At 44.3% G+C, this 10,055-nt stretch overlaps 1 protein-coding gene across 6 annotated transcripts in view; it reads left to right on the forward strand.

The window, feature by feature from the left end:
* Positions 1-10,055, forward strand: part of ZMIZ1 (zinc finger MIZ-type containing 1) — a 558,395-nt gene that overhangs the window by 57,969 nt on the left and 490,371 nt on the right. The window lies entirely within an intron of this gene.

The following is a 10,055-nucleotide window of genomic DNA, read 5'->3' on the forward strand; positions in this document are numbered from 1 at the left end:
TTCTTTCTTTCTTTCTTTCTTTCTTTCTTTCTTTCTTTCTTTCTCTTCCTTCCTGAAAAATCCTGCGTTGTGTGGGTGAGTGAGAGGTCCTTTTTCCTATCTCCAGAGCAAGTTTAGTATTTTTACAAAAGACAAGCATAAGAAAAGATAGCCTGTTTTATTTTATTTTTTCCTTCCCCACAAAGCCAGTTCTTCTTTTAAGCCACAACAGAGAAGCCTCTTTCGAGTTGTAATTTACACCAGCCAGAAACCAGAGCTGCACTTCCTGCTTACCGATAACGGTGCTGCCTTTATAACTCAACAGCTGAAAGCAGATCCCCTAAACTGACCCGGCTAAGAGATCAAACAGATTCCCCCAGCCCCCTTCCCTTCTGGAGGCCTCCCTTAGCCTTGCATCCAAGGAACGAATTTGTAAGAAACTGTCGGCTTTAATTTTTTTTAGAAACTGTCGGCTTTAATTTTTTTTTAGAAGCCATCCACCCCTTTTTTCTTTGCAAGGGGCGGGTCTCCCTAAGTCCCCCTATTTGTATTCCATGGATGAGTTTCGACGGCTGTGGAGATGCACAATGGCAGATTTTTAAAAAGAGAAGGAAGGAAGAAAATCAATCGAGTTTGTTTCCTAACATTGAACTCTGCTTTCAAATGCTGACTAAATCAGGTGCTAAAAGAGCACTCAAAATCTGTTAGAAAAATAAAAAACACAAAACCATATACATATATTCCAGCTTCCATTCATCTCTAAAGTTTGCTGGCTGAAGAGGTACCACCTGCCTGCCTTTTCATTCTCTTTGTAGGCCACTTGAAGATGATGATTTTGTTCAGCCCCCATGAAATTCATTGTAGGGACGAAAAGTAAGGGTTTTTTTTGGTTGTCCTTAGTTGCGAAGTCGTGTCCAACCCATCGCGACCCCATGGACAACGTTCCTCCAGGCCTTCCTGTCCTCTTACCATCCTCTGGAATCCATTTAAGCTCATGCCGACTGCTTCAATGACTCCATCCAGCCACCTCATTCTCTGCTGTCCCATTCTTCTTTTGCCCTCAATCTTTCCCAGTATTAGGCTTTTACATTTAGGCAAAAAACAAAAACACACAAATGGACTGGTAGAGCTTTAGCGAAACCTGGCGCAAGAGCAGTAGCTGCGAGAAGGGATCTTGGGAGTCCCAGTGGATGATCACTTAAACATGAGCCAGCAGTGTGAGGCAGCCGCCAAAAAATGCCAATGCAATCCCAGGTTGCATTAACAGAGGGAGAGGATCAAGTTCACGAGGATGAAGTATTAGTACTGCTTTACAAAGCCTTAGTAAGTTCAATTTAGAATACTGCATCCAGTTTTGGTCACCATGTTATAAAGGAAAAAAAAGACTCTGGAAACAGTTCAGAGAAGAGCAGAAGATGATTAGGGACAACAGCTGCAGGAATTGGGTTTGTTCAGTCTAATGAAAAGAAGGACTAGGGGAGACATGATAGCAGTCTTCCAATATCTCAGGGGTTGCCACAATGAAGAGGGAGGTCAAGCTATTCTCCAAATCACCTGAGGGTAGAACAAGACGCAGTGGGTGGAAACTAATCAAGGAGAGAAGCAACCTAGAACTAAGAAGAACTTTCCTAATGTTGAGAATGATCAACTAGTGTTTCCCTTCAAAGGTGCTCCATCACTAAATGAATAGAACAGAATAGAACAGAACAATAGAAAAGAATATGGAATGGACTAAGAATAGGGATAGGATTAGAATGGAATGGAATAGGAATAGGAATAGAACAGAACAGAATATGGAATAGGAATAGCATAGCATAGCATAGCATAGCATAGCATAGAATAGAATAGAATAGAGAACAGAATGCAGAATAGCATAGCATAGCATAGCATAGCATAGCATAGCATAGCATAGCATAGCATAGCATAGCACTGGAAGGGACCTTGGAGGTCTTCTAGTCCAGCCCTCTGCTCAAGCAGAAGACCCTAAAGCAATTCAGACAAGCGGCTGTCCAGTCTCTCTTAAAAACTTCCAGTGATGGAGCACTCACAACTTCTGAAGGCAAGCCGTTCCACTGGTTAATTGTCCTCACTGTCAGGAAATTCCTCCTCAATTCCAGGTTGTTTCTCTTCTTGGTTAGTTTCCATCCATTGTTCCTTGCCCTGCGTTTGACGGTTCTTTGCACAATTACTTGCGTAAAAGAAGAAAATCTCCCCAAACAGTCGGAAAAGAGCAAACGATCTCCGTGGAGCCGCTAAAGATTGGAAGGATCTAGATATTTAACCATTGCTCCGTTTTGCCGTCCTTGATGAAAGCCCCTTGCTTCCTTTCAAGGCCTTCCCGCTCGAATGGATAAATATCAGCAAGGTTCCTATTTTATTGTACGGCAGAATGTAAATGATTTCCCCCCCCCCTTGCTAATAATTCATCGAGAGCACAGGGTGCCTGGGTGGGTATATCTGCACCCTGGTCTTGAAAAACGAGGGGTGAAAGAAAAGGCAATAGTTGCAGCCCAATTTTCAGACTGATGTATTTGTGGGCGGCTTTGAAACCATTTTTGGTTATTGCTAAACAAACAAACAAAAAAAAGTGGCACAGAAAGCGACTGGCGGAAAATGAACCATTAAGGAATGGCATATAATAATAATAATAATAATAATAATAATAATAATAATAATAATAATAATAATAATAATACGAATCAGTCGGACTGTTTCCCCATCATTAACGCTAGCAATACACCACCCGTCAAGCCGCAGCTTCTCCATAAAACTGCAGCTGGCAGCCCTTGATGGCGGCAAGCAGAGAATGAGATTTAGGGCTTTGATAGATGGCATGTCAGAGTGACGTGATGAAGGTTTTATCAATTCCTGTCATTTCCCTGTCTTTGGCTTGCTACCCACTGTGTGCGTGTGTGTGTGTGTGCGTGTGGTGTGTGTCTTTCCTTGCCCTTTCCGCGCCTCCCCAGTGGCTGCTAGGCTGAGCTTTTTAGATGCTCCGCATCGGAGATGTTGTTTCAAGAAGAACTGGGGCTGAGCTTTGTTGCGGGTTGAATGTGGTTCTAAGCTCAATTGTTTCGGAAGAGAGAGAGAGAGAGAGAGAGAGAGAGAGAAGGAAGGATGGAAGGAAGAAAGGAAGACAGAGAGAGAGGAGGAAAGGAGGAGAGAAAAGAAGGACAGATGGAAGGAAGGAAGACAGAAAGAAAAGATGGAAGGAAGGAAGACAGAGAGAAAGAAGAAGGAAGCATGGAAGGAAGGAAGACAGAGGGAGGGGGAGAGAGAGAGAAGGAGGGAGGGAGGAGAGAAAAGGAGGCAGGAAGAGAGGGGGGGGGAGGGAGGAAGTGTTCTAAAGAAGAAACAACTGGATTTGCAGAGTTCTTCTTTGTCTTGTTGGAAGCATGTGTTTATTTGTAGGACTACCAAAGACAAGTTAAGCTAGAAAGAAAATAGAATAGAATAACAGAGTTGGAAGGGAGCTTGGAGGTCTTCTAGTCCAACCCGCTGCTCAGGCAGGAAACCCTACACCACTTCAGACAAATGGTTATCCAACATCTTCTTAGAAACTTCCAGTGTTGGAGCATTTACAACTTCTGCAGGCAAGTCGTTCCACTGATTAATTATTCTCATTGTTAGGAAATTTCTCCTTAGTTCTAAGTGGCTTCTCTCCTTGATTAGTTTCCACCCATTGCTTCTTGTTCTACCCTCAGGTGCTTTGGAGAATAGCTTGACTCCCTCTTCTTTGTGGCAACCCCTGAGATATTGGAAGACTGCCATCATGTCTCCCCTAGTCCTTCTTTTCATTAAACTAGACATACCTAGTTCCTACAACCATTCTTTATATGTTTTAGCCTCCAGTCTCCTAAACATCTTTGTTGCTCTTCTCTGCACTCTTTCTAGAGCTTCAACATCTTTTTTACATCTTGGCCACCAAAACTGAATGCAGTATTCTGAGTGTGGCCTTACCAAGGCATTATAAAGTGGTATTAACACTTCAGAAGAAGGGAAGGCCTCTGTCCTGCTTTCAAATTCATCTTGATTCACAAGCATGTTTGAAAATCTGACCGAGGGGGCGGGGGGAGGCTTCTGAATCCCGAAGTTACTTATGTACCGCTTCACAGTGCTTTAGACCAGGGGTCTCCAACCTTGGCAACTTTAAGACTTGTGGACTTCAACTCCCAGAGTTCCTCAGCCAGCTTTGCTGGCTGAGGGATTCTGGGAGTTGAAGTCCACAAGTCTTAAAGTTGCCAAGGTTGGAGATCCCTGCTTTAGAGTCATAGAGTTGGAAAGGAGCTTGGAGGTCTTCTACTCCAAGCAGGAGACCAAAAATCATGTCAGACAAATGGCTGACCCACCTCCAGTGATGGAGCATCTACAACTTCTAGAAGCAAGCCACTCCACTGATTTATTGTTCTTACTGTCAGGAAAATCCTCCTTAGTTCTAGGTTGCTTCTCCCCTGCCGTTGTAACTTTGAATGGTCCCTAAGTGAACTGTTGTAAATAAGTATGATCTGTCATAGAATAGAATAGAATAGAATAGAATAGAATTTTTTATTGGCCAAGTGTGATTGGACACACAAGGAATTTGTCTTGGTGCATATGCTCTCAGTGTACATAAAAGAAAAGATACCTTCATCAAGATACAATAAATGATGGTCAATATATCAATATAAATCATAAGGATTGCCAGCAACAAAGTTACAGTCATACAGTCATAAGTGGAAAGAGATTGGTGATGGGAACTATGAGAAGATTAATAGTAGTGCAGATTTAGTAAATAGTTTGACAGTGTTGAGGGAATTATTTGTTTAGAGAGTGATGGCCTTTGGGAAAAAAACTGTTCTTGTGTCTAGTTGTTCTGGTGTGCAGTGCTCTATAGCATCGTTTTGAGGGTAGGAGTTGAAACAGTTTATGTCCTGGATGTGAGGGATCTGTAAATATTTTCACGGCCCTCTTCTTGATTCGTGCAGTATACAGGTCCTCAATGGAAGGCAGGTTGGTAGCCATTATTTTTTCTGCAGTTCTAATTATCCTCTGAAGTCTGTGTCTTTCTTGTTGGGTTGCAGAACCAAACCAGACAGTTATAGAGCTGCAAATGACAGACTCAATAATTCCTCTGTAGAACTGAATCAGCAGCTCCTTGGGCAGTTTGAGCTTTCTGAGTTGGCGCCCCCGTGTCACCAAAAAGGCCCTTGTGTCACCAAAAAGCCTAGGAACCATCGCCTCGGATGGGAATATTTTCTCTGGCCAAACTGAAGGCTTAGTTGTTTAGTTATTGTAAAAGATCAAATGACAGCCTTTTGGGAACATTAGGTCAGGAGGGCATAAATGGATGGAAAGTGAGACCAATATCTGGGGGTTTAAGGAAATATAAATAGAGCCGTTTGCTAAGAGCAAACAGTGTTAAGACCGGTTGTATCAGAACTGAACTCAACATAGCCAGCCTAGTAACTAAGTTTAGGGTGATTGTTTTCATCCAGTCTTGGACCAAATTTTTATTTTACCCGCTCCTTTTAATCCAATATTAACAGGGGTTCTCCAAACTTGGCAAACTCTTAAGTTTTGTGGACTTTTTGGTGGCTGGGGAATGCTGGGAGTTGAAGTCCACCCGTCTTAAAATTACCAAGTTTGGACAACCCTGGAAAATATAAGGTAAGCCCTGAAAAAGTCACAATGGATGGTCTTTTTGACCCCTTAGGGAGAGCATCAGGGGTGGAATCCAGCAGGTTCTGACAGGTTCGAGAGAACCGGTAGCAGAAATTTTGAGTAGTTCGGAGAACTGGCAAATACGACCTCTGGCTGGCTCCAGAGTGGGGTGGGAATGGAGATTTTTCAGTATCCTTCCCCTGCAGTGAGGAGGGGATGGGGATTTTGCAGTATCCTTCCCCTGCAGTGGGGAGGGAATGGGGATTTTGCAGTATCCTTCCCCTGGAGTGGGGAGGGAATGGGGATTTTGCAGTATCTTTCCCCTGGAGTGGGGAGGGAATGAAGATTTTGCAGTATCCTTCCCTTGGAGTGGGGAGGGAATGGGGATTTTGCAGTACCCTCACCTGGAGTGCGGAGGGAATGGGGATTTTGCAGTATCCTTCCCCTGGAGTGGGGAGGGAATGGGGATTTTGCAGTATCCTTCCCCTGCAGTGGGGAGGGAATGGGGATTTTGCAGTATCTTTCCTGGAGTGGGAGGAATGAAGATTTTGCAGTATCCTTCCTTGGAGTGGGGAGGGAATGGGGATTTTGCAGTACCCTCACCTGGAGTGCGGAGGGAATGGGGATTTTGCAGTATCCTTCCCCTGGAGTGGGGAGGGAATGGGGATTTTGCAGTATCCTTCCCCTGCAGTGGGGAGGGAATGGGGATTTTGCAGTATCCTTCCCCTGGAGTGGGGAGGGAATGGGGGTTTTGTAGTATCCTTCCCCTGCCATGCTCACCAAGCCAGAACCGGTAGAAAAAAAAAAATGGATTTTACCATGGGAGAGCATGAATGTATTAAAAAAGGAGAAAGGGGCAAATCCTATTTCAATTATTGGCAGATTTAGAACTTTCCAGCTGTTTCCCAAAGCTTTCCAAGATACAGGAGCAATACAGACAAATTGTCTTCCCCAAAAGAAACGGCCATGCGGGAAAAATCCTACTGTGAGGTTACCCTGCCTTGGTTCATGGATTTTTTTTTTAAAAAAAAGTTTGCTTCAGTTCAGGAAGTTGTGCTTCCATATATCGTTCAAATCTACAAAAAAAGCTGGACCATTTTAACCATTGTTCTACCTTTCAAGATAGAACTAACTAAATAAGGCAAGAGGTGCTAAATCATGAATTTGAACTCTTAGCTTTCAGAGCGGGTTCAAAACTCCCCAAAGCAGGGATGAAATCTACTTACCTTCCTTACCGGTTTGGAAGTGTTCGTGCGCACATCACATGCACATGTAGACCTGTTACGCATGCGCAGAATGTAAAAAAACCACATGACTTCCGGGTTAAAACCAGGAAGTAATGACTCCTGGGTGGGTGTCAGGTAGTGACACTGGGTCACTACCCGATCGTGCAATCCGGTCCGAACTGGGAGCATTTCACCCCTGCCCCAAAGTCTGAATTGGTGTTCTGTCTCCTTCCCCACTTCGGAGCAACGAGCTGGTCTTCAGTCAGTGGATTCATGGCTCTTATCAGTCCTGGCAAAGAAATTGCAGCTGCCTGCCAAAGTTCAAACAAATGACTCACAGAGTAAGACTTTCAGCTCTCTTTGAAACGGTTCAGCTAATTTTTGCTTCCCGTGGAATGAGAGCAGTCCCAAAGCTCCTTATATATCCTGTGGAGCCCCACCCTTCCCTTTGATGACGCTGCCTCTCTAATCTTCTGAAGCGCGGGTTGATCCAAGCTTGATTATTATTATCAGCTGGGTCTGAAGGCGTAGCCTGGGGAAGGGAGGAATCAGGGGATGATGGCCTCATTACGTCTTCCGACTGGCCTGGTTCTGGCTCCTGGAGCCGGGCCAAAGGAATTGGTGCTCCCGAGGTAAGCCTTACCGGCCCTTCCCCCTCACTCTCGGAGTCACTTTCGGGCATGGGGCCAGGTTCGGAGGCTGGAGTCACAACAATTTGATTTTTGTGATACAGAATCCAATTCAGACTTTGAGGTATTTCCAATCAGCTGTGAAAGCTAAAAAAGTTCAAATTTAGGATATAACTCCTCTTGCCTTTTAGATTTGCAGGAACTGATTATGTCTGGTCTAATGAAGAGAAAAGGGACGCGGCTGCTTAGTGGGTAAGACGCTGAGCTTGTCGATCGAAAGGTTGGCAGTTCAGCAGTTTGAATCCCTAGTGCCACGTAATGGGGTGAGCTCCCGTTACTTGACCCAGTGTCTGCCAACTTAGCAGTTTGAAAGCAGGTAAAAAATGCAAGTAGAAAAATAAGGACCACCTTTGGTGGGAAGGTAACAGCATTCAGTGCGCCTTTGGCGTTGAGTCATGCCAGCCACATGACCACGGAGACATCTTCAGACAGCGCTAGCTCTTCGGCTTTGAAACGGAGCTGAGCACCACCCCCTAGAGTCAGCAACGACTAACACATATGTGCGAGGGGAACCTCTACCTTTAATGAAGAGAAGGATTGGGGGGTGGGACATGGTATTTGAGAGGCTGTCGCAAAGAAGAGGGGGACAACTTATTCTCTAAAGCACCTGAGGACAAGACAAGAAGTAAAAGATAGAAACATATGAAAGACCCAGATTGTTGGGGGGGCAATAAGTTGACTTTGTAAAAATATACAAATAGAATGAGACTATTGCCTTATACACTGTAAGCCGCCCTGAGTCTTCGGAGAAGGGCGGGGTATAAATGTAAACAAACAAAAAAAGAGAGAGAGAACTAAGGACAGTGAGAACAATTAATCAGTGGAACTACTTGCCTCCAGAAGTTGTAGGTGCTCCATCTTTTAAGAAGAAATTGGACAGCCATTTGTCCTGAAGGATATAGGGCCTCCTGGTTGACTTAAAAGACTTCCAAGGTCCCTTCCAACTCTCATTCTGTATTCTGTATCCCAAAATACAGAATGACAGAGATGGAAGGGACCTTGGAGATCTTCTAGTCCAACCACCTACTTGTTGTGACCCAGGCCCAAGTAGTTATTACGAGACACAATCAGTCCTAAACAAACTTATTTTATTAGAACAGCTGATAATTACTTCATTCTCAGCTTCGCCCAAATTAAGTCCAAAACAAAGACCTTCAGAAAAAGTCCTTCGGCCTTATCACAAACCTTTGTCTCCTTTGGCACCTTGCCAAATGCTTTTCTTGGCAAGAACTCCAGGAAGTTCAGAAATAGGAGACAAGAAACAATTGTAGCAAGGTTGCTTTCCTACAAAGAGCCCAAGAGCCCTTGCTGCTCTTTTAAGCCTTATGGGAGGGACCAATCGTCTCCTGACCTTACTCCTGAGTCGTCCTTTTTGCTTTAGCTGCTCTTGCCTTCTGGCAGTTCTTCACATGTGTGCGCTAGGAACAGGCTCCTCCTGTTCCTCTGCCTCTTTGCTGTCTGCCTCTGGAAGCTCCGGAGTCCGTGCATCGCTCCCAGATGGCCCTGGCCCCATCTCTGCCTCCAATGCAGAGCCCTCGTCCGGGCCTTCTCCAGGACTGATCCATTGTCCTCCCCAGCCTCCTCACTCTCCGACTCCACTGCCAGCTCCGCAGGCTGCTGGCGGACCCCAACCCTGCTCAACCAGGAGACCCTATACCAGCTGTGTCTTTGATAACTTTCCATCTGTTATTTCTTGTCTTGTCCTCAGATGCTTTGGAGAACAGGTTGTCCCCCTTGTCTTTCGTGACAGCCTCTCAAATATCATGTCACCCCTAGCTTTTCTCTTCATTAGATTAGACATAACCAATTCCTGCAACCTTTCATCATATGCTTGCTTACATATTGGCTTCTATCTTCCATCTAAAAAGTTGTGTCACCTTTCCTGCTTGAGTGTCTTTTTTTCCTTCCCCCCCCCCCAGTTAACAACCACATAAGAGTTAGACTTTGAGATTTAATTGGGAATGAGAAGAAAAAAACCCCTTTCTCACAGTATGTGAGTAACATCGTTCAAAGGATCTGTGAGAATGTGGGTATCCCTGCCCATTATTAGGAGCAAGTTAAAATTTCCTCAACCATTAAAAGGATTGTCAATCCGCCCGGGGTTCCAATATATACCGTGTTTTCCCAAAAATAAGACCGGGTCTTATATTAATGTTTGCTCCAAATGACTCATTAGGTCTTATTTTCTGGTTAGGTCTTAATTTGGGGGAAAATATGGAAGTAAATGCATCCATCTGGCTGACAGTCTTAACTGGGGCTTATTTTGGGGGTAGGGCTTATATTATGAGCATCCTGAAAAATCATGCAAGAATTTATTTTCTGGTTGGGTCTTATTTTCAGGGAAACGGTAGAAATCAGTGGTGAAATGTAAAATTTTTTGCATGGCTTGGTGGTTTTTTTTTAATGTGACTGGGTGGGCATGGCCAACTTTTTTCTTTTTACTTTTAAAAGCATTTTTTCTACAACCTTTTTGGCCGAAGAGGTTGTAAAAAATGCTTTTAAAAGGTTCTGACGATCAGGC

This window comes from Ahaetulla prasina, chromosome 6 (assembly GCF_028640845.1).
Source record: "Ahaetulla prasina isolate Xishuangbanna chromosome 6, ASM2864084v1, whole genome shotgun sequence".
NCBI classification, from domain to species: domain Eukaryota; kingdom Metazoa; phylum Chordata; class Lepidosauria; order Squamata; family Colubridae; genus Ahaetulla; species Ahaetulla prasina.